Genomic DNA, 20265 nt, shown 5'->3' with positions numbered 1-20265 from the left:
TTTTTTGCAAAATGGCAACAAAAACTTGATTTTACCGCATTTTGACTATAGCCTTACAGCACTGTTTTACCATGTTTTGTACCCTTTTTTGAATGCAATTTTCGTAATCGCGGCACAAATCACGCGGTTTTGCAGCGATTTTTAAAAACGCAGCAAAACCGTCATTTTTGCTGTGATTACGAATCTCGCGACAAAAAAACGCTAGGGAAACAATTTTAACATACTTTATATAATCAAGTTATATATAATCAAGAGGGGTCAGGAGGAATGTGAAGTAGGATGGAGAGAGGGATTCACACTCACCAGCATGCAGGTTCTGTCGGCGGTGTAGAGAAGGAGCTGGCTGGGGGGCGGGATCTCTCCACACGGAGCTTCTGCAGGCTGCATCTTCCTCTTCTGCAAGTCCTCTCAGGGCCCCAGCGTTAGTTACTTCAAAGTAAGGAACGGGCCCTATGACATTGCAGGATCCGTTCCTTTCTCCAAGTGACTAACGCTGGGGCCCTCAATGAAATGTCTAAAGTTGCTGAGAAGCGACGGGCCCCCATTCTGGCCAGGCCCCTGACGGCAGTACTAGCTGTACTGCCGTGATGGCGGCCCTGCCTGACCCCACCCACATCGAACACCTTGGGGATGAACTAGAACGTAAATTGTGAGCTAGGCCTTCTTGTCCAACATCAATGACCTCACAAATGCGCTTCTGGATGAATGGGCAAAAATTCCTACAGACACAATTCAAAATCTTGTAGAAAGCCTTCACAGAAGAGTGGATGTATTTAAAATCTTTGCGTGTTTCAAGAAAGCTTTATTACAATGCTCCATGTCCTAGACCTCAATGACTGATTTTGGGTATACTTTTTAAAGGTAAAACTTTTACAAAATGTATTTAAAACAACCAAAAAAAATAAGGAAATTCAGCTGTATTTTTTATAGACAAGATACCTGACCTCAGGTAAGGCAAACCACCCTTATGAAATCCAGCAACTTTTTATAAAATTGTGCCCATATGGCAGAGTCATCATCGGAGACTAAATCACATGGATAAAGGAAAGCTTACATTATAGATGACGAAAACTAGATAGTGCTGTTTCTTTATAGATTATGAGTAGTGACTGCATGATGAAGCCTTGTGAAATGTTTGATCAAAAGGAATTTATCATCATCCCTTTCATTAAAATACATATGCAAACAGTTCAAAGTTTCCGCGTTATAAAATCGGTGACTACAATTCATAATTCAGGCAGGTATAGTGAAGAGAGAAGAGCAGAACTGCAGGCATCATACATTTTATATATCCACCTGGAAGTGCTCTTGTACTTTCACAGCTACAAAGCAATAACTTAAAGTATGTACAACTTAGTTTTTGACCTTTTGTTCTGAAACCTGTGGAAATAGTTATCAAGGAACATTCCTTTGTGAGTAATAATGCAACACTCATATAAAACTTTAACAAAAAAATGCAAATCCGAATCCTGTACCCTAGTCCTGATATTTTATTCTTTGGAAGAGACATTTCTAGTGAATGACCAACAAGAGACTATTTAAGAAATTCCCTCTTGAGATTTAATAACAACCTTCATACAATGATCAGAATATATGGCATGACAGATGGTGGGACCGTTGAGGTCAAGATGCACAGAATATAGAATAGATACCAAGCTAGTTAAGAAAGAAAATTATTCTGCAGATATTCAAATATACCTTATGTGACAGGCAAAATACAATATCAGGACAAATGGTAATGATGTGGGGCAAGATACCGACTCTGATGGACATGGAAGTATATGATGAAGGAAGGTAAATGTGTAGTCATGTAGTACAGGTGTTTAACCCGTTCAGGTCCAGGGTACTTTGAGCCTTCAGGACCATAGACAGTAGTCATTTTTAGCGTGTGTTAGTTAAACACTATACGTTTTTTAGTTCCTGGGCGAGCAATGTGATTTTTGCAGGTTGCTTTTTTCATAATTTTTATACACATAATTTTTGCTTTTTTAGACATTTTATTCTTATAGTTTAAAAAAAGGAGTACAAGAATATGCTTTTTTTTTTACTTTTAAGCTGTATTTTTCTGGTAATCATAGTCTTACGCTAAAATAGACTTTTTAATAGTGATAGTCATTGCGTACTGTAAATTTTTATATATACACCATACCTATATAGGGCCAGCGTTACGACAATGATTGGCAGGGGGAGCATTTTTTCTGGACGGGGAATTTTTTTGTATTTTTGTATTTCATTTTTTAATCTTATTTTTTTAAATTATTATTATTCTGTTGTCTGTCCCTCAAAAGTTCAGAATAGACTTTTATGGAGGACCTCTTTTATATATATACACTACCGTTCAAAAGTTTGGGGTCAACCAGACAATTTTGTGTTTTCCAGGAAAACTCACACTTCTATTTATCAAATGAGTTGCAAAAATGACTAGAAAATATAGTCAAGACATTGACAAGGTTAGAAATAATGATTTTTATTTGAAATAATAAATTTTCTCCTTCAAACTTTGCTTTTGTCAAAGAATGCTCCATTTGCAGCAATTACAACATTGCAGGCCTTTGGCATTCTAGCTGTTCATTTGCTGAGGTAATCGGGAGAAATTTCACCCCATGCTTCCAGAAGGCCCTCCCACAAGTTGGATTGGCTTGATGGGCACTTCTTGCGTACCATACGGTCAAGCTGCTCCCACAACAGCTCTATGGGGTTGATATCTGGTGACTGCGCTGGCCACTCCATTACAGATAGAATACCAGCTGCCTGCTTCTTCCCTAAATAGTTCTTGCATAATTTGGAGGTGTGCTTTGGGTCATTGTCCTGTTGTAGGATGAAATTGGCTCCAATCAAGCGCTGTCCACAGGGTATGGCATGGCATTGCAAAATGGAGTGATAGCCTTCCTTATTCAAAATCCCTTTTACCTTGTACAAATCTCCCACTTTACCAGCACCAAAGCAACCCCAGACCATCACATTACCTCCACCATGCTTGACAGATGGCGTCAGGCACTCTTCCAGCATCTTTTCAGTTGTTCTGCGTCTCACAAATGTTCTTCTGTGTGATCCAAACACCTCAAACTTCGATTCGTCGGTCCAGAACACTTTTTTCCAATCTTCCTCTGTCCAATGTCTGTGTGCTTTTGCCCATATTAATCTTTTCCTTTTATTAGCCAGTCTCAGATATGGCTTTTTCTTTGCCACTCTGCCCTGAAGGACAGCATTCCGGAGTCGCCTCTTCACTGTAGACGTTGACACTGGCGTTTTGCGGGTACTATTTAATGAAGCTGCCAGTTGAGGACCCGTGAGGCGTCTATTTCTCAAACTAGAGACTCTAATGTACTTGTCTTGTTGCTCAGTTGTGCAGCGGGGCCTCCCACTTCTCTTTCTACTCTGGTTAAAGCCTGTGTGTGCTGTCCTCTGAAGGGAGAAGTACACACCGTTGTAGGAAATCTTCAGTTTCTTGGCAATTTCTCGCATGGAATAGCCTTAATTTCTAAGAACAAGAATAGACTGTCGAGTTTCACATGAAAGCTCTCTTTTTCTAGCCATTTTGAGAGTTTACTCGAACCCACAAATGTAATGCTCCAGATTCTCAACTAGCTCAAAGGAAGGTCAGTTTTATAGCTCCTCTAAACAGCAAAACGGTTTACAGCGGTGCTAACATAATTGCACAAGGGATTTCAAGTGTTTTCTAATCATCCATTAGCCTTCTAAGACAGTTAGCAAACACAATGTACCATTAGAACACTGGAGTGATGGTTGCTGGAAATGGGCCTCTATACACCTATGTAGATATTGCATTAACAATGTATAGAGTGTATTTCTGATTAATTTAATGTTATCTTCATTGAAAAAAACTGTGCTTTTCTTTCAAAAATAAGGACATTTCTAAGTGACCCTAAACTTTTGGACGGCAGTGTATATATATATTTATTTATTTTTTCACCGTAACTTGGGCTGCACAACAAATCAGCCGAGTTATAGTGACTATTAACACTGATAGGGCTGTGCTGGGTCTAGATAGACCGAGCAGCAGCCTTCTTACGTCGGCATCCTGGCGATTAATGCAACTAGTCACATGATAAATGGGACTGCCGCTGCCTCTATTCTATAAGCTGTGTATGTGAAACCAAGTAGTGAAAAATGCGGCAATACCAATTTTGTTTACTTTTTTTTACATAACTTTAGGGGGAAAAGGTTTTTTTTACTTTTAATTGTATTTTACATTACTAAAAACTTTATTAAACTTTTTTTTTTGGACACATTTTATTAGTCCCCCTAGAGGACTTGAATCAGCGACCGTCAGCACCCTGATGCAATACACTCTAATACTAATGTATTGCAGTATATTGTCATTTTTACAAGCTTCTGTTGAGTCCCCCTGTTTCTAACGCCTTAGATGCTGCAGTCGCAATGGACCGCAGCAATTAAGGGGTTAAATGACCAGTAACAGCGCGATCGCTGTTCCTGGCCGTTAGTCCTGGGTGTCAGCTGTAATACACAACTGACTCCCGCAGCGTGTGTGCCCGCTCCATACATCAACCTCTGCACCAGGACGCACTGTTACGCCATAGTGCCGCAAGGGGTTAAGGTGAAATATTATTATTATTGAGTTTAATGTATAAACAGTATGCAGTAAGCTCCCCCTAGTGTTTGCAGGCAAGCAGAATTATTATTTAAATGGAACCGGTTTGCCCATCAAACTCCTGGCATGGTACTGCAGGACTCTTAAACACTACTCTATATGTTTATGGGGGGAACTTAACCACGATTCTATGCTCGTTTTCTGGCACAGAAAAGTCGCAAACAGCCCAAAAGTCACAAAAACTTTTTGGTCTTTTCTGCCACTCTCGCCACTTAAAGTGGGTGGGGCTGATCGGAAGGGGCATGGTGGCGTAAATTACATCGGTAAAAAAGCCAGCTCCTCTCTGGAAAGTAAAAAATGCGAAGAGGCGTGCGCCTCCTAATAACTTTGCTGCATCTTACTCCAGCTTGTTTCTTATTAAGACTGGCATGTTAAATGCCAATGTTAACAAATATTTCCCTACGTCTATACAGTGGATTTTGAGCTATGAATCAGTAAAACGGATTTCCGACTGCTCTAAAGATATTTTAACAAAATGAATTAGCACAAAATTGTGAAACCCATTTAAAGCATAAAGAAAAAAAATGGTGTTCAAGAATGGACATTCATCTTAAAGGCAATGTGTTGCCAGCAAAACATGTTTTTTTTTTAGTTAAACAATTAGTGTGTAGGTGATTAAACATTGTTCTCATTTTTTTTATTTTTTCCACGAGTCAGGAAATATTATAAATTGGATTCAATTTATTATATTTCCCAGCACTGGTCACTAGATGGAGCAATTCCCAAAATTGCAGCATTGCATGTGGTAAAGCAACCACATTGCTTTATGTTGCAAAATTGGGAAAAAATCCCTCGCTCTAGTGAGCTCTCAGAATCCCCCCCTCCTTTATCCTGGCTAGTGCCGGGAGAAACGAGGGGTTTGAACGGTCTAACCTCCTACACTGTGTGTCGCCATTTTTTGAGCTAACACACAGTGTAGAAGGTTTACATACACTAGTAAAACACACTGAAACACGAACATACATAGACATCACTTACCTGCTCCAGTCGCCGCCGCTCCCTCCGGTCCATCCGCTCCGTCTGCTGCCGCTGCTCCAAGTGCACAAGTCCGGAAGCCGCGACCGGAAGTAGTAATCTTACTGCCCGGCCGCGACTTCCGGTCCACAGGAAAATGGCGCCGGACGGCGCGCATTTCAAATCGGACTGTGTGGGAGCGGCGCATGCGCCGTTCCCACACACACGGCGTACACCAAAGTGGATGGAACGGGCCCCGTTCGCAGTCCCTATAGGACTGGAGCTGCCGTATTCCATGTCTGTATGTGTCGTTAATCGACACACACAGAAATGGAAAAAAAAATGGCAGCCCCCATAGGGAAGAAAAAGTGTAAAAATAGAAAAAAGTAACACACAAACACACAAATAAATATAAACGTTTTTAATAAAACCCTAACATAAAACTGATATAAAAAAAAAATGTTGGTGATACTGTTCCTTTAAGGTTATTGGTGGCATGGCACCTACTATAGATTTGAAGGTGTTCAGGCCGCATTAGGTTTCGTATGGGTGCATGCGTAGGGGCCCAACCCGTGTAGTATAAGAATGGTACAATGCACACTAAAAAGTCGTTATCCAAAGATAGATTTTTTATATTGGTAATTATGCCAGTTTAAGTGCGACGTTTCGGTCATCTCTGACCTTCATCAGGCTCTGTAATATCCTGGATTCTGCATAATGGCACTTAATGTATGGTGGCTTGCCGCATGTTGAGGCGCTCCACATGTGGCAAGCCACCATATATTAAGCACCATTACACAGAACCCAGGAGGATATTACAGGGCCTGATGAAGGTCAGAGATGACCGAAACGTAAAAATCTATCTTTTGATAACGACTTTTTGGTGTGCATTGTACCTTTCTTATATGGCACCTACTAAATTTCCTCCTGGCTTGGGTATTATACATTAAAAGTAAGCATTCATTAAACTTGCATTTTTAAAGTAAAAGAAAAATAGTTTGGGAGTGGGTTGGTAGTTTAAGTAATGTTAATATGTTTCCCCTTCACTAATGAATAAATGGTTTTCAGTGGATGAATACTATATCTGGTAGGAAAAATGGATATCATATATCGCTGGAAATGCTTAGTGCAGGTGGGAGAGCATAATTAAGTGTTATGAAATTTCAGTAGTACAGCACATATTCCGGTAACCATTATACCAGATCTCACATTCCATCACAAAAACCAAATGAACGCACAGAATACCATTTCTAACATTGTAATCCTGTTGTAAGTGGTTATTCGACATACTTTCACTTCCTAATTTTTAGAGCTATATCACCATGAAATGCAATAAATAATATTTATACAATAAGTACAAGTACTGTAAAGAACTGAGAGAAATACTTTAAAACATGAACTCAAATATTTTCATTTACAGTAAATATTTCATATTGTATTACAATGAGACCAAATAAGACCCAAACAGATGTAAGATTTTGGTGGTTCTGCAGAGTCTTAAGAGTAACTGGCATTTCATAAAACTTTTGACTAGTCAATGTCGGAAGTTTTGATCGGTGGGGGTCCGGGTGCCTCGACCACCACCAATCGCAGGAACAAAGGGGCAGAAGCACATGTCAAATACAGTGCCCCTTTGGATGTAATGGTATAACTTTGATTCTCTTCAGCTCTTCTAGGAGGCGGCTCTAGCTGAAGACAAGCTTAGCGAAGTCTATGAGCACGTCTTCAGGTAACTTCGTCTTTCCAAGAAGAGCCGAGGAGATCCCATGACCCCCACCAATCAAAACTTCTAACATGTCACTATGATATGTCAAAACTTTTATAAAATGACAGGGTTTGCTCGTTCGACTGATCGGTGCTCTATTTACATAGGAACAAACGTTTGTACACATGCTCTTTTGCCCGATCATTGGCCCCCGTAAATGGGCTATAAGGTTGCAGTCCAGAGAAATTCAGTAATTGCCAAGTAAAGCTGGAGCCCAGGGATTTTTCTTAGGGCAGAGTTGCTTCATAATATTTTATACAAACATAGGTAGATCCAGTACAAATGGCAAATGAAGATCCAAACAGATCATCTAATGTCTGATTTTGAATTCTGTTCTTGAAAAGGACTTCACAGCAATGCTACATGTTGAGGCAATTATATAGTGTTAATATAAGCATCTAGCATCTGATGGCGGCCAGGTAAAAACATCATTGCATTCAGAGAGCTGTAGCTCTCTGATATCTCAAAGGATGGCAAATGGTTTACGGATGACTGGATTTTGGGTTCATTTTGCAGATAAGAGATGTTAAGTCCTGTGACTGAGCTACAAACTTTAACCTCTATAATCCATTAGAGATTTTCTTCAAAAGTATCCTATAGAGAGACTTCTTACCCTGTAATGCGTGGCTAAATAAAATTATATTTAAAAACCAATTTATATTGTTCCAAAAATCATCATAATAAAAATAGTTGTGTAGATTTGAAATGGATCCTTCACTTATTTCTTGCTTTAAGCAGTAATAGAAATCAGATAGAATTTCCAGTTGGGATCACTGAATAAAGGCTGCTTAAAAAGTTGGCCCCCGAAAAGCATTTATCACCTCTCCACAGGACCCCCAGCCATCACGAGAACGAGGGTCCCATGTCCCGCGTTTAAATGGAGCGGTGGTCACACGCACTACCGCTCCATTCAATGTCTATGGGAAGTGACGAGGATAGCCGAGTGCTGTACTCTGCTATCTCTGTCAGTCCAATGGAAAGTTAATGAACCGGTAGTGAGCACGCGTGACCGCTACTCCATTCAAACAGGTGACATGGGACCATGATCACTGAGGGATTATGAGTTGATTCAGGGAGAGGAAAGGGGAAGAGGATGTGGTCTGTGAGAAATTAATAATTAACTTTTATTGTATTTGCATTAAAAAACAAACAAATGGTTAAAAGGTCCAGTGGTGCATAATGGTATGTGTGAGTGACCCCTCAATTCACATACCCTTGGCCATGAATTAAATGATGAGGTGGTATATAATGTTGCTGTCCGTATGTTCCGTTAGTAGTACTGGATGATTATACTACAACTGCCACAGATTGCATAAAATGTATGAGACTGTTAAATTAGAAGTTCTGCCGACCACTATGTCATAAATTGAGACTGACTGTATAGCCTGGAATAAAGTGTTGACTTTTACACTATATGGCAATAAGTGCAGCTGGGCCGGTGATGATATGCCCTGTATTGGGAAGAGGTTCTCCCCTGCGTTAGTGTTGGTATGACGGTGTGAACAGTAACTGAACCGCACCCTCACGTTGGTGTCCCTGTAGATCAGAGCAGCAGCGTGGGGAACGGCCGTGTATGACAGTAAGAAGAAGCCAGAATTCTGGCGAAACGCGCGTCGGGTGCTTAGCAACAATTTTAACAAATCCCGTGGTGCATTACTTGGCCTCAGCTGTCCAAGTTCCAATACTCGCTCTACGATCCTCTCTCTATCACGGCTGCCAGCTGCCCGCTGGTCGTCCGTGCTCGTGGCTGCAGTGTGCCCTGCTGAGTTCATCAGCTGGGTGATTCAGTCTATCTGGCCTACCGCCGGCTCCCGTTGGTGACTCATGTTCACCGGCGGGTACTGACAGCAGCCTCGCCGCATACATTCAATTGTTCCTGGGGTGAGGTTCGGCGCTGGACCTTAGCCCTTGCCGTTCTGCTTTTGCCCGGATACCACTGTGGCATATTTTGCCACCAGGCAATTTGCAGGCGATCTTTGTGACACTGCTTCTCGGCTTATAGCTGAGCACGGCCATTATTGCTCACGGCCGTCCTCACTTTGCCTCTCAGCTGACAGCTGAGAGCTGAGAGCGTTCTTACTGTCATACACGGCCGTTCCCCACGCTGCTGCTCTGATCTACAGGGACACCAACGTGAGGGTGCGGTTCAGTTACTGTTCACACCGTCATACCAACACTAACGCAGGGGAGAACCTTTTCCCAATACAGGGCATATCATCACCGGCCCAGCTGCACTTATTGCCATATAGTGTAACAGTCAACACTTTATTCCAGGCTATACAGTCAGTCTCAATTTATGACATAGTGGTCGTCAGAACTTCTAATTTAACAGTCTCATACATTTTATGCAATCTGTGGCAGTTGTAGTATAATCATCCAGTACTACTAACGGAACATACGGACAGCAACATTATATACCACCTCATCATTTAATTCATGGCCAAGGGTATGTGAATTGAGGGGTCACTCACACATACCATTATGCACCACTGGACCTTTTAACCATTTGTTTGTTTTTTAATGCAAATACAATAAAAGTTAATTATTAATTTCTCACAGACCACATCCTCTTCCCCTTTCCTCTCCCTGAATCAACTCAGCTCAATTTGGTGGTGTACACCATGTGGTCTTTATGACGTGACATAATATTGTGTAATAGGTGATCCTCACCAATTTTCACTGAGGGATTATGAAACGTCATCCCAGGGCGCCGGCCTGCTAGCAGCCGGCTAATGCTGCAGTTTGCCACAGCGGACATTCCGGCTGAAAAACTGCATCAGAGTTTGGGGCGCTTTTTCGCCAGAAATTCCCTGGGGCACAGAAATTCCCTGCGGCACACAGGGCGGATAAGCTGTGTGCTTTAACGCAGCGTATCTGCCCCGTGTGAACTTAGCCTTAAAGCTTACTAGTATGGAAACCCCTATGAGGATTATAATAAAAAGCATTCATATGTTTTACTGGTACATGTATAAAAACATTTTTTTGGGTTGGAGTAAATGCTGTAAACACAGCTAAGGAAACATTCAAGTACAACATTTTTGTCAATTTTCTTTAATAGTTATAAATGTAAAGCATACTTGCCAGAATAATGTTATGTCTGTCTTCAAACACTCCATATAACATCCACTTAAGAAGAAAATAATAATAATTAAAATAAAAAAATATATTTCTGACAAATCCAACATAGCTCGGAATTATGAATATTGGTCTGGCCCTCCTGAGTGAACAAAGTAACCCGAAACCCTGGCACTGAAAAAGTTAAAAGGGTCCAGTCGTAAATGACTGTAATTTTCACTATCTAACTTTGCATACTTCTCAATCTACATCTCATTTGAAATTGACTGCTCGTTGTTTGAGAGATAAACAACCGCAGTGTAAACATTTTAAATAAAAATGGCAAATTTACAATGGTGCAAAACCACTGGAAAAATATAATATTCTAGTGAGCGCTTCTTCTAATAGTGAGAAGTCCTGGAAGCAGCCTTAGAGGTTTGCTCTGGTTTGTTTTGGCTCCAAATGCCCAACTACAACTCACATTGCTGATCTCGTACATTTATCCTTAAGTGTATCCATAATAAATTAGCGTAATTAGTATGATTACTGAAAGTAAGACACACAAATGTTCCACAAACTCAGACGGCTGGAGCCGTACAAAACTCAAATGAATCTCCAACCTCTGACAGCCGTACAGAAAACCTCAAGCACGAGGACATGAAAGACAAAGAAGGGTGTTTGTTGGAATAACTTTGTATTGTGCAGCTGTGGCTAGCTTGCTGTATTGTGGGAGCCACAAAAATGGCTAGCTGCCTCAATAGTCTGTCTTGAAAGTATTGGCAACAACATTTGTTGAGCGGTAAACTGTACCCTGACCAAAACACCTGATAACTCTAGTAAAAAAAACACCCCATGTCAGAACTTCAAGACAATACTGGGTCTCCCCTGGGTATACAGACCTATTAGGGCTCGTGCAGATGGCTGTATTACAGATCTGTCTTGTACAGATTCGTAACAGGTACCAATAAAAATCTATGTGCCTATACTGTTCCTACTAGTACCTACGATTTCATACAGGCATTTTAGGTTTTTCTCAAGCATTCATACATTGTGGAATGTTCCATCACATGCCGTATTACGAAGGTATTCTCCCCTAGCATTTATACAGGGGTGCCATATGGCGGCCTGCAGCTCAATACTACAAAACTGTAGGGACTTCGTGTGCCACTGAGCAGGCTCCATGCACACGGCTTTGCCTTGTGGATGAGGCCTTAAAGGGGTTTTCCCACCAGGGAAATTTAGGACATATCCACAGGATATGTCCTAAATGTCAGATAGATGCGAGTCCCACCGCTGGGACCTCTGCACCTATCTCTAGAACTGGTCCTAAACCCCGTTCTACCGCTGTGTTGTGGCTGAAGAAGGTGAATTCCGACCATAAAGAAGGAAACAGAATAGCTCGCATGCTACCGTAACTGACCTTCACTACTATGGGACTTACGGAAACAGCGTAGCTCAGCGAGTTACGCTGTTTTCGTAACTCCTGACCATAAAGTCAGGAAGTGACCCAGAGGCAGGGAGAGCAGAAGAAGGTAGAATAGGGTTTAGGTGGCCCTGTTCTAGAGATAGGTGCGGGTCCTGGAGTTGGAACCCGCATCTATCTGACATTTATGACATACCCTCTGGATAGGTCATAAATGTCCCTGGAGGGAAAACCCCTTTAATGTACGCAATGGCACGAAATTGGGACATAAATCAGTTACAATCACATAAAAGTACCCACAGGGTGCACATATTCCCATGAAAAAAGTGCTAGCCACAGAAGTGCCTACACAAGTGTGTCAGCCATAAAAGTGTCCATACACATGTGCGAACCACAGCAGTGCCCTAACATTACAGTGCCACCATTATAATATAATTATAATTTCTGCCACACTGAACTTGTAATAGTGCGCATAAAATAGTGACAGTCCACGCTGCCCTACAATAATTCCAGCTATTGCTGCCAGTTACAGTGTCCCAATATTACAAAGCATTTCCTTCACTGTTGCGGGTTTCTCTCTCCACTACTAATGGAAAACTACATAAGATCAGCCTATTGCTGAAGATGTCACTGAATGTACTGGTGAAGCCTGTGGGATAAAAGCCATCTACGATAAATCCCTTGACAGTTCTGGGAATCTGGGGAGGCATGGAGTTGGGGAGTCTGGATTCAGGATCCACACAGCAGAGGCTCACAAAATACATATGGGGCTCAAAAGCCACATTATATTAACAGGAGGTATAGGGCCCGGTTCTATTCCCCTAGGTATTGGTACACAATTAATAAAATCTTCAAGGTCCTTTTATTATAGTGGCTTTGCCTCTTGGGTATGTAGGCAAAGACAGATGACTGGTTGCAGGAACGCGGTTGAGCAGTAATACCAGACACAGCTCATGGACAAAAGGGGAGCCGTGTCAGGAAAAATTGGGAGGGCTGTGGCAATCTTAGCTTTTATGATCAGTAGAGGTCCCAGAGGTTGGACCGCCACCAATCACACATTGTTGGTATATACTAGGGATGTGTTTCCAGAATTAGAAAAACATGGCTGTTTTCTTCTATATACGCCACACCTGACCATAGGTTGTGTGCGGTATTGCAGCTCATATCCATTCACTACAATAGAACTGAGCAGCAATAGCAGAGACAACCCATGGACGGGTGTGGTGCATTTTCTGAAAGAAAGAAGCCATGTTTTTCTAATCCTGGACAACCCCTTTAAGGTCATACAAACAATTTAAGTGTTGCTTTTCTTTAAAAGTTCTTAACCCCTTAACAACTGGCGTATAGCGTTTTCACGTCGGCACTTCAGTAGAACTTTTTCTGCATCGTGCAGGGTGCTCCTGAAGGGCAACGATCGGGGACCACTAGTGGTGGTCTCAGATCATATTTAACCCCTCAGATGCGGCACCCAATAGTGAGCGCCACATCTGAGTGATTTTAGAGGGAGGGAGCTCCCGCTCTCACCCAGCTGGCATCGCCCGGTGCCGATGGTTTCTATGGCAACCTGGGGGCCTAACAAAGGCCCCCCGGTCTGACTTTAGTGACTGTCTGTTAGGTCATGGCCTAACAGGTACCTGTCAGTTTTACACTGACAGGCAATAATACACTGCAATACAGCACAGGAATGTCCCGTAGTGGGACTTAAAAAAAAAAAAAAGGACTTAAATAAAGTTTGAAATAAATAAATGTCCCAAGTAAAAATTTAAAAACCCACTTTTCACCTTACAAAATACATTACTTTTTTTCATAAAACGTTACTCATATTTCGTATCACCACATCCGTAACAAACCCAACTATAAAGTTATTACATTATTTAACCCGCACGGTGAACGCCGTAAAAAATAAAATTAAAAAACGTCAGAATTGCTATTTTCTATTCATCCTACCTTCCAAAAAATGTGATAAAAATTGATCAAACAGTCGTATGTACTCCAAAATGGTACCAATAAAAACTACAAGTCATCCCTCATACAGCTGCATCGGTCAAAAAATAAAAAAGTTGTGGCTCTTTAAATATGGCGACACAAAAACAAATAATTTTGAAAAACAAAAAGTGTTTTTAGTGTGTAAAAGTAGGAAAACATAAAAAAAACCTATATAAATTTGCTATGGCTGCAATCGTAACGACCCGCTGAATAAAGTTATTATGTTATTTACACCACACGGTAAACAGCGTAAAATGAAGACAAAAAAAAATTGAAAAATGTCAGGTTTTTTCCCAGCACCCACTAAAAAAGTTAATCAATAAATTATATATACCCCAAAATGGTGCTATTATAAAATACAACTTGTCCAGCAAAAAAAAAAGTCCTTATATAGCTTATAGCTCTTTGAACGCGACGATGGAAAAACGTAAAAAATGGCTCGGTCATTAAGATTTAAAATTCCTTTGGTATTAAGGGGTTAATTACTCCCAACAAGTTATGTTGAAAAGTTGAAAACATTTCTATTTGGGGGGAATGTTCACTTTATTCTATCTGTTGGAATCTAGTTTTATTTACACTTAAAGGAACACTCCAGGCAAAATGGATACACTGCGTTCTGCCTGGAGGGTCCGAGGGGGCAGTGCATTACACAGGGATTCTCTTATTCGTCTTCTTTGAATCCATACGTTAAGAACCGCCCCCTCAGACCCTGCATTAGGGATAAAACAGTAAAATTTTTGCCTGGAGTGTCCCTTTAAGTATTGATATATGCGATACAAAGAAACGTGCATTTCTGAAATGCTAGCCAGAGTGCAACCGTATCTCATTATCTACGGTCACTTGTTCTCGATGTCTAGCTGAAAATTGCTCGGGTTCATGATATTAAAAAAAACGAACAAATTTGATCAGCATAACACTATGAGCAATTAGGTTGTTAAGGTGTACAATAAACTAGCCATGCTTCTGACTGGCACTACTATTGTGTTAGTGCCAATGTCAAGACAGGACCTTGGAGGCAGAGTGCCAGGCGAATAGAGTAGAAAATAGGATGACAAACTAAATGTGCAGGAAAACAGGAAGAAAAGAATCAGGAATGAAAGAAGGCTTTAAACCTCTTTTATGGCAAATGTATATGCCGGTTCTGAATATGCACATTTCGTTTAAGGTAACAATACCATTTAAGCCGCACAGTCCACCATGTTATGGGTAAAGCCATGAGCAAAGTAATGCTTCATATTAAAGGTTCTTTTGATAGAGAAAGACTTATGTGAAAGGTCTTCCCAATTCCACTTTTGTCCCCGCACATATATGCAACAAAATTATCCACATGGTTAAATTGATAGCCGGTAGAGGGAAGAAAAGAAGGCAGTCTGATTACTTTACGGTTCTTTTGCAAAACTGATGAGACAGCAAATGCTATTCAATCCCATTAACAAGACTAAGCACAGCTTTTTTTCTCTCTCCTACTCCCTCACAAAAAATCCTCACATTCCTCACATCAGGATGGTGTGATACGGTTCCACAATTCGGGGAGATTGGAAATTACAGGGCATCTGCAATGAAATTGGTTTTCTGTGGAAAATAGATGAATCACTTACTGCCAATGACTGGAAGGAAAAGGTACTTGTTTATGCCCTTCTGTAATGAATTTTTATGAGGTACAGTACAGTTTGCGGTTTATAAAAAAAAAACAAAAAAAAAAACCTGACTGCACACTTAAAGCTTCGAAAAAATATAAGGTAATAGAATTCTGAATACTGTTCCAGAATTATAAAGGGTGGTGGGGAATAAGGATTCATTGTATAAAGCACAATACCAAATCACATTATGTATTTTATTATGACAAAATTAAAACTGCTCCAGAAAATGTAGACGAAACAAAGGATAAAATATTAAATTGAAATGTGGAAGGAAATCATGAGATGCTGAGGTCAAATCTCAAGTACCAAGAAAAAATATTCTATATACCTAGGAAGAATTAAGTTTGAGGCTTCTGCTTTTAAGTGTTACGATCTCCCCTCTGCTAAGGAGCTAGGCAGGCTAATATTTCATCTAGAACCTAGAACAGAGCAGCAGTAGGGACATTATGTTCTGCATCGCTGCCCCCAAAGCCTGTAAACAAACTATAGACGACCATTCGCAGTATTCTAGGGTTTGCCTAATCGACACAGGCTTGTAAAACAGCCTGAAGGCTGCAGAGAAGTGGCAGGGATCATGATCTGCCTGAGGCTGCCCTTTACTGGTTATACATAATTTTTGCTTCTAGCTAGAGCGATTCTGTTAAAGTTCTGCATATGTGGGAATTGCAAATAATAAACTTGTGTTAATGTATTAGCATAGTAACATCAGAAGTGACGGAATAGTCCTCAAGGGGAAAATGCATTGCCATTTTCCCTCGGCGTTTCATCGAGCTGTAATGTGGGAAAACAGCAGGCTATCACAGCTCAGTGTGCAGGGACCAATCATAGTGGTTCACGCCTTCGCGATCAATGCTATTGGTTTGTGACGACCGACCAATAGCATCAATCGAATACATAATTTCCTGCTCTGACCAAAGATCCTGCTGTACCCGCTCTCTGTTGAAGTTAGTTAGTCGAAGAGAGCGGTTGTGGAGTCAGAGCAGAGCAGTTCGAAAAAATAACAAATATATAATTTTTTATTTTTTTTGCTTTTACCAACTTGTATCCACTTCCCACTCCTGTCCTTGTGATCCACATTTTTGGTCAGTGATCTCTATCACTGACCACTTTTGAGTCTTCAGGGCCACATTTTGGTCCCTGGGAATTTTCTTTTTAATTTTCTTTACAAAATATAATAAAAACAAAAAAGTCAGTTTAGAAAGTCAGCAGATTGTTTAGTATTAGGGTTAGTTAGTGTCAGGGAACCGTCAAAACGCATAGTTACGTATAGCGTCAGGGAAATTAGGATCAGGAATCAGTCACAGTTGGTTAGGTTTAGCGTCAGGAATCCATCACCGTAGTTAGGTTTAGTGTTAGGGATCCATCATTGTAGTTCGGTTTTGCGTCAGGGAAGTTCACATAAAATCAGTTGTTAGCGCCAGGAAAGCTCGGAATAATCTAGATGGGTTTAGCGTCAGGCACCCGTCAGCATAGTTAGGTTTAGCATCAGGAAAGCTCAGAATAATCTAAGTAGGTTTAGTGTCAGGGAATCGTCGCCATAGTTAGGTTTAGTGTCAGGGAAGTTCACATAAAATCTAGTTAGGTTTAGTGTTAGGAAGCCTTGCCCTAGTTAGGTTTAGTGTCAGGGAAGTCCACTCGTTCTATAAAAACAAAAAAAATAATATATATATATATATATATATATAAAAAGTTTAGATATTTGGTTATCTGCAGCATCTCAGCTGGTATTAGGGTTTGTTAGCGTCAGGGAATCGTTCTATGAAAAAAAAAAAAAAGTTTTAGGTATCAGTCTATTGCTTCTACTAGTACTAATAAAAGTACTGTGCAAGAGAATACATTTTGCTGTATGCATAATACACATGTCTAAGCACACAATTTACACGTGTGACACATAAATAATAAAATATGTCCCAAAGGTCATTTTCTCTTGAGGAGGCCTATGCGTTTCTTGCCTCTGACACAGACTCATCAGATGGTGAGACTCTCTTTTATATATCAACCTCCTCATCCAGTGATGGAGGAAGGACTCCCTAGGAGACGTCCCAGGACCTCCACCACAGTTTAAACCCTTGAGAGAAGGGACCTTGCAACAGTTGAAACCTCTGAACAAAGTGACCCCATTTGGACCACCACACCATACAATTACGAGCCCCAAATCCCCGAGTACACGGCAGCCTAGGGATAAAATACGGCAGGGCACAGTGAGAAGGACTTTTTCAAGTTCTTCTTCACGGATGAATTTATAGAGCTTATGGTGTCCCAGACAAATTGATATGCCCAACAGTATATAACAAATAACCCCACATCATTTTATGCCCAATCCCACAGGTGGACTCCTGTAGACGCAGCAGAGTTGGGCAATTTCTGGGGACTGCTCTTGAACATGGGGCTTCTGAAAATGCCATCCATTAGGACCTACTGGAGTACAGACATGTTATGCCACACCCCGATGTACCGCATGGCCATGTCCAGGTTGCGTTATGTGGCCATACTTCGCTTCTTACATTAGGCTGATAATGAGCAGTGCCCACCCCGAGATGACCCCAGTTTTGACCGTTTGTATAAATGGAGACCCCTATTAGACCATTTCAGTGCCCGGTTTGCCCAAGCATACACCCCCGAGAAGTGTATTTCTGTTGATGAGTCCCTAGTAAATTTTAAAGGGAGGCTTCAATTCCGCCAGTACCTGCGAGAGTGCATCAGGGTATACATACAAATTTAGAATATATGAAGGGATGGACAGCAGTATTCAGCCCCCAGAATGCCCCCCCCCCCCTTACTGGGAATTAACAAAAAATTGTGTGGGATTTGGTGCACCCACTGCTGGACCAGGGTTACCACCTCTACCCGGATAATTTTTATACCAGCGTCCCACTCTTCAAGTGCCTCGCTTTCAGAAGTACAGCGTCCCACTCTTCAAATGGCTCACTTCCAGAAGTACTGTGGCATGCGGCACTGCGAGAAAAAACCTGAGAGGCCTCCCTAAGACTCTGTGCAAACACTCAGAAGTGGTGAGAGCAGGGTACATTCTAGCAACAACATATGGTGTGTCAAGTACAAGAGAGATGTCCTTGTATTGACAACAATACATGGCCACACCAGTACCCATGTACCTGTACGAGGTACCGGTACAGAGACCCCCGAACCAGACTGCATCCTGGACTACAATAGGTACATGGGAGGGGTGGGCTTGTCAGATCAAGTCCTGAAGCCCTACAGCGCCATATTGTGTGGCATAAGAAGCTGGCCGTGCACATCATACAGATGGCATTGTACAATGCGTACGTGCTACGTCAATGTACAGGCCAGAGGGGAACTTTCCTGGAATTTCAAGAGGTGGTTATCAAGTACCTAATCTTTAGGGACCAGGAAGGGGGGGCACCCAGTACTTCTGGAAGCGAGGCCACACGCATCGTACCAGGGCAACACTTTCCAGGAGAAGTTCCCCAAACTGACAAGAGTGGGAAAACGTCAAAAGAGGTGCAGAGTCTGCTCAAAGACCCACATTTCAGTTTATGGGGTGTATATTTCCGGTGGCACATGCCGGGCACAATATATCGGACACTCAAATGGCGCGCATATATATATATATATATATATATATATATATATATATATAAAATTGGAAATCTCACTCTGCACCATCTGTTGCGCATTATCTTTTACACAGTACCTGTGGGGTCAAAATGCTCACTACACCTCTAGATGAATGTCTTAAGGAGTGTCGTTTTTAAAATGGGGTCACTTCTCGGGGGTTTCAACTGTACTGGTACCTCTGGGGCTTTGCAAATGCGACATGGCACCCGAAAACCAATCCAGCAAAATCTGGACTCCAAAGAACACATAGCACTCCTTTCCTTCTGAGTCCTCCCACGTTCCCAAACAGCAGTTTATCACCACAAATGGGGTATTGCCGCACTCAGGAGACATTGAGCAACAAAATGTGCTTTTTATTCCTTGTAAAAATATGAAATTTTTTGCAAAAACTACATATTATTGGAAAATATTTGGTTTTCTTTAATTCACAGCCCAATTCAAATAAGTTCTGTGGAACAACTGTGGGGTTTAAATGGTCACAGCATCCATAAATAAATTCCTTGATGGGTGTAGTTTCCAAAATGGGGTCACTTCTAGTGGGTTTCCATTGCTTTGATACCACTGGGGCTCTGCAAATGTGACATGGCACCCGAAAACCAATCCAGCAAAATCTGGACTCCAAAGAACACATAATGCTCCTTCCCTACTGAGCCCTCCCACGGGCCCAAACTGCAGTTTATCACCACAAATGGGGTATTGCCGCACTCAGGAGACATTGGGCAACAAAATGTGCTATTTAATTCCTTGTAAAAATAAGAAATTTTGAGAGAAAACTACATATTATTGGAAAATATTTAGTTTTTTTTTAATTCACAGCCCAATTCAAATAAGTTCTGTGGAACAACTGTGGGGTCTAAATGGTCACAATACCCATAAATAAACTCCTTTAGAGATATAGTTTCCAAAATGGGGTCACTTTTGGGGGAATTCTACTGTTTTGGCACCACAAGACCTCTTGAAACCCGGCATGGTGCCTAAAATATATTCTAATAAAAAGAAAAAAAAAAAAAAAAAAAAAAGGAGGCCCCAAAATGCACTAGGTGCTTCTTTACTTCTGGGGCTTGTGTTTTAGTCTAATTGCACACTAGGGCCGCATGTGGGGTATTTCTAAAAACCGCAGATTCTGGGCAATACATATTTGGTAGTCTCTCTCTGGTCAAACCTTCTGTGTTACAGAAAAAAAATGGATTAAAAAATTGAATTTCTGGAAGAA

Source organism: Rhinoderma darwinii, chromosome 5 (genome assembly GCF_050947455.1).
Source record: "Rhinoderma darwinii isolate aRhiDar2 chromosome 5, aRhiDar2.hap1, whole genome shotgun sequence".
In the NCBI taxonomy this organism is placed as follows: Eukaryota; Metazoa; Chordata; class Amphibia; order Anura; family Rhinodermatidae; genus Rhinoderma; species Rhinoderma darwinii.
This window is presented reverse-complemented; position numbering follows the sequence as displayed.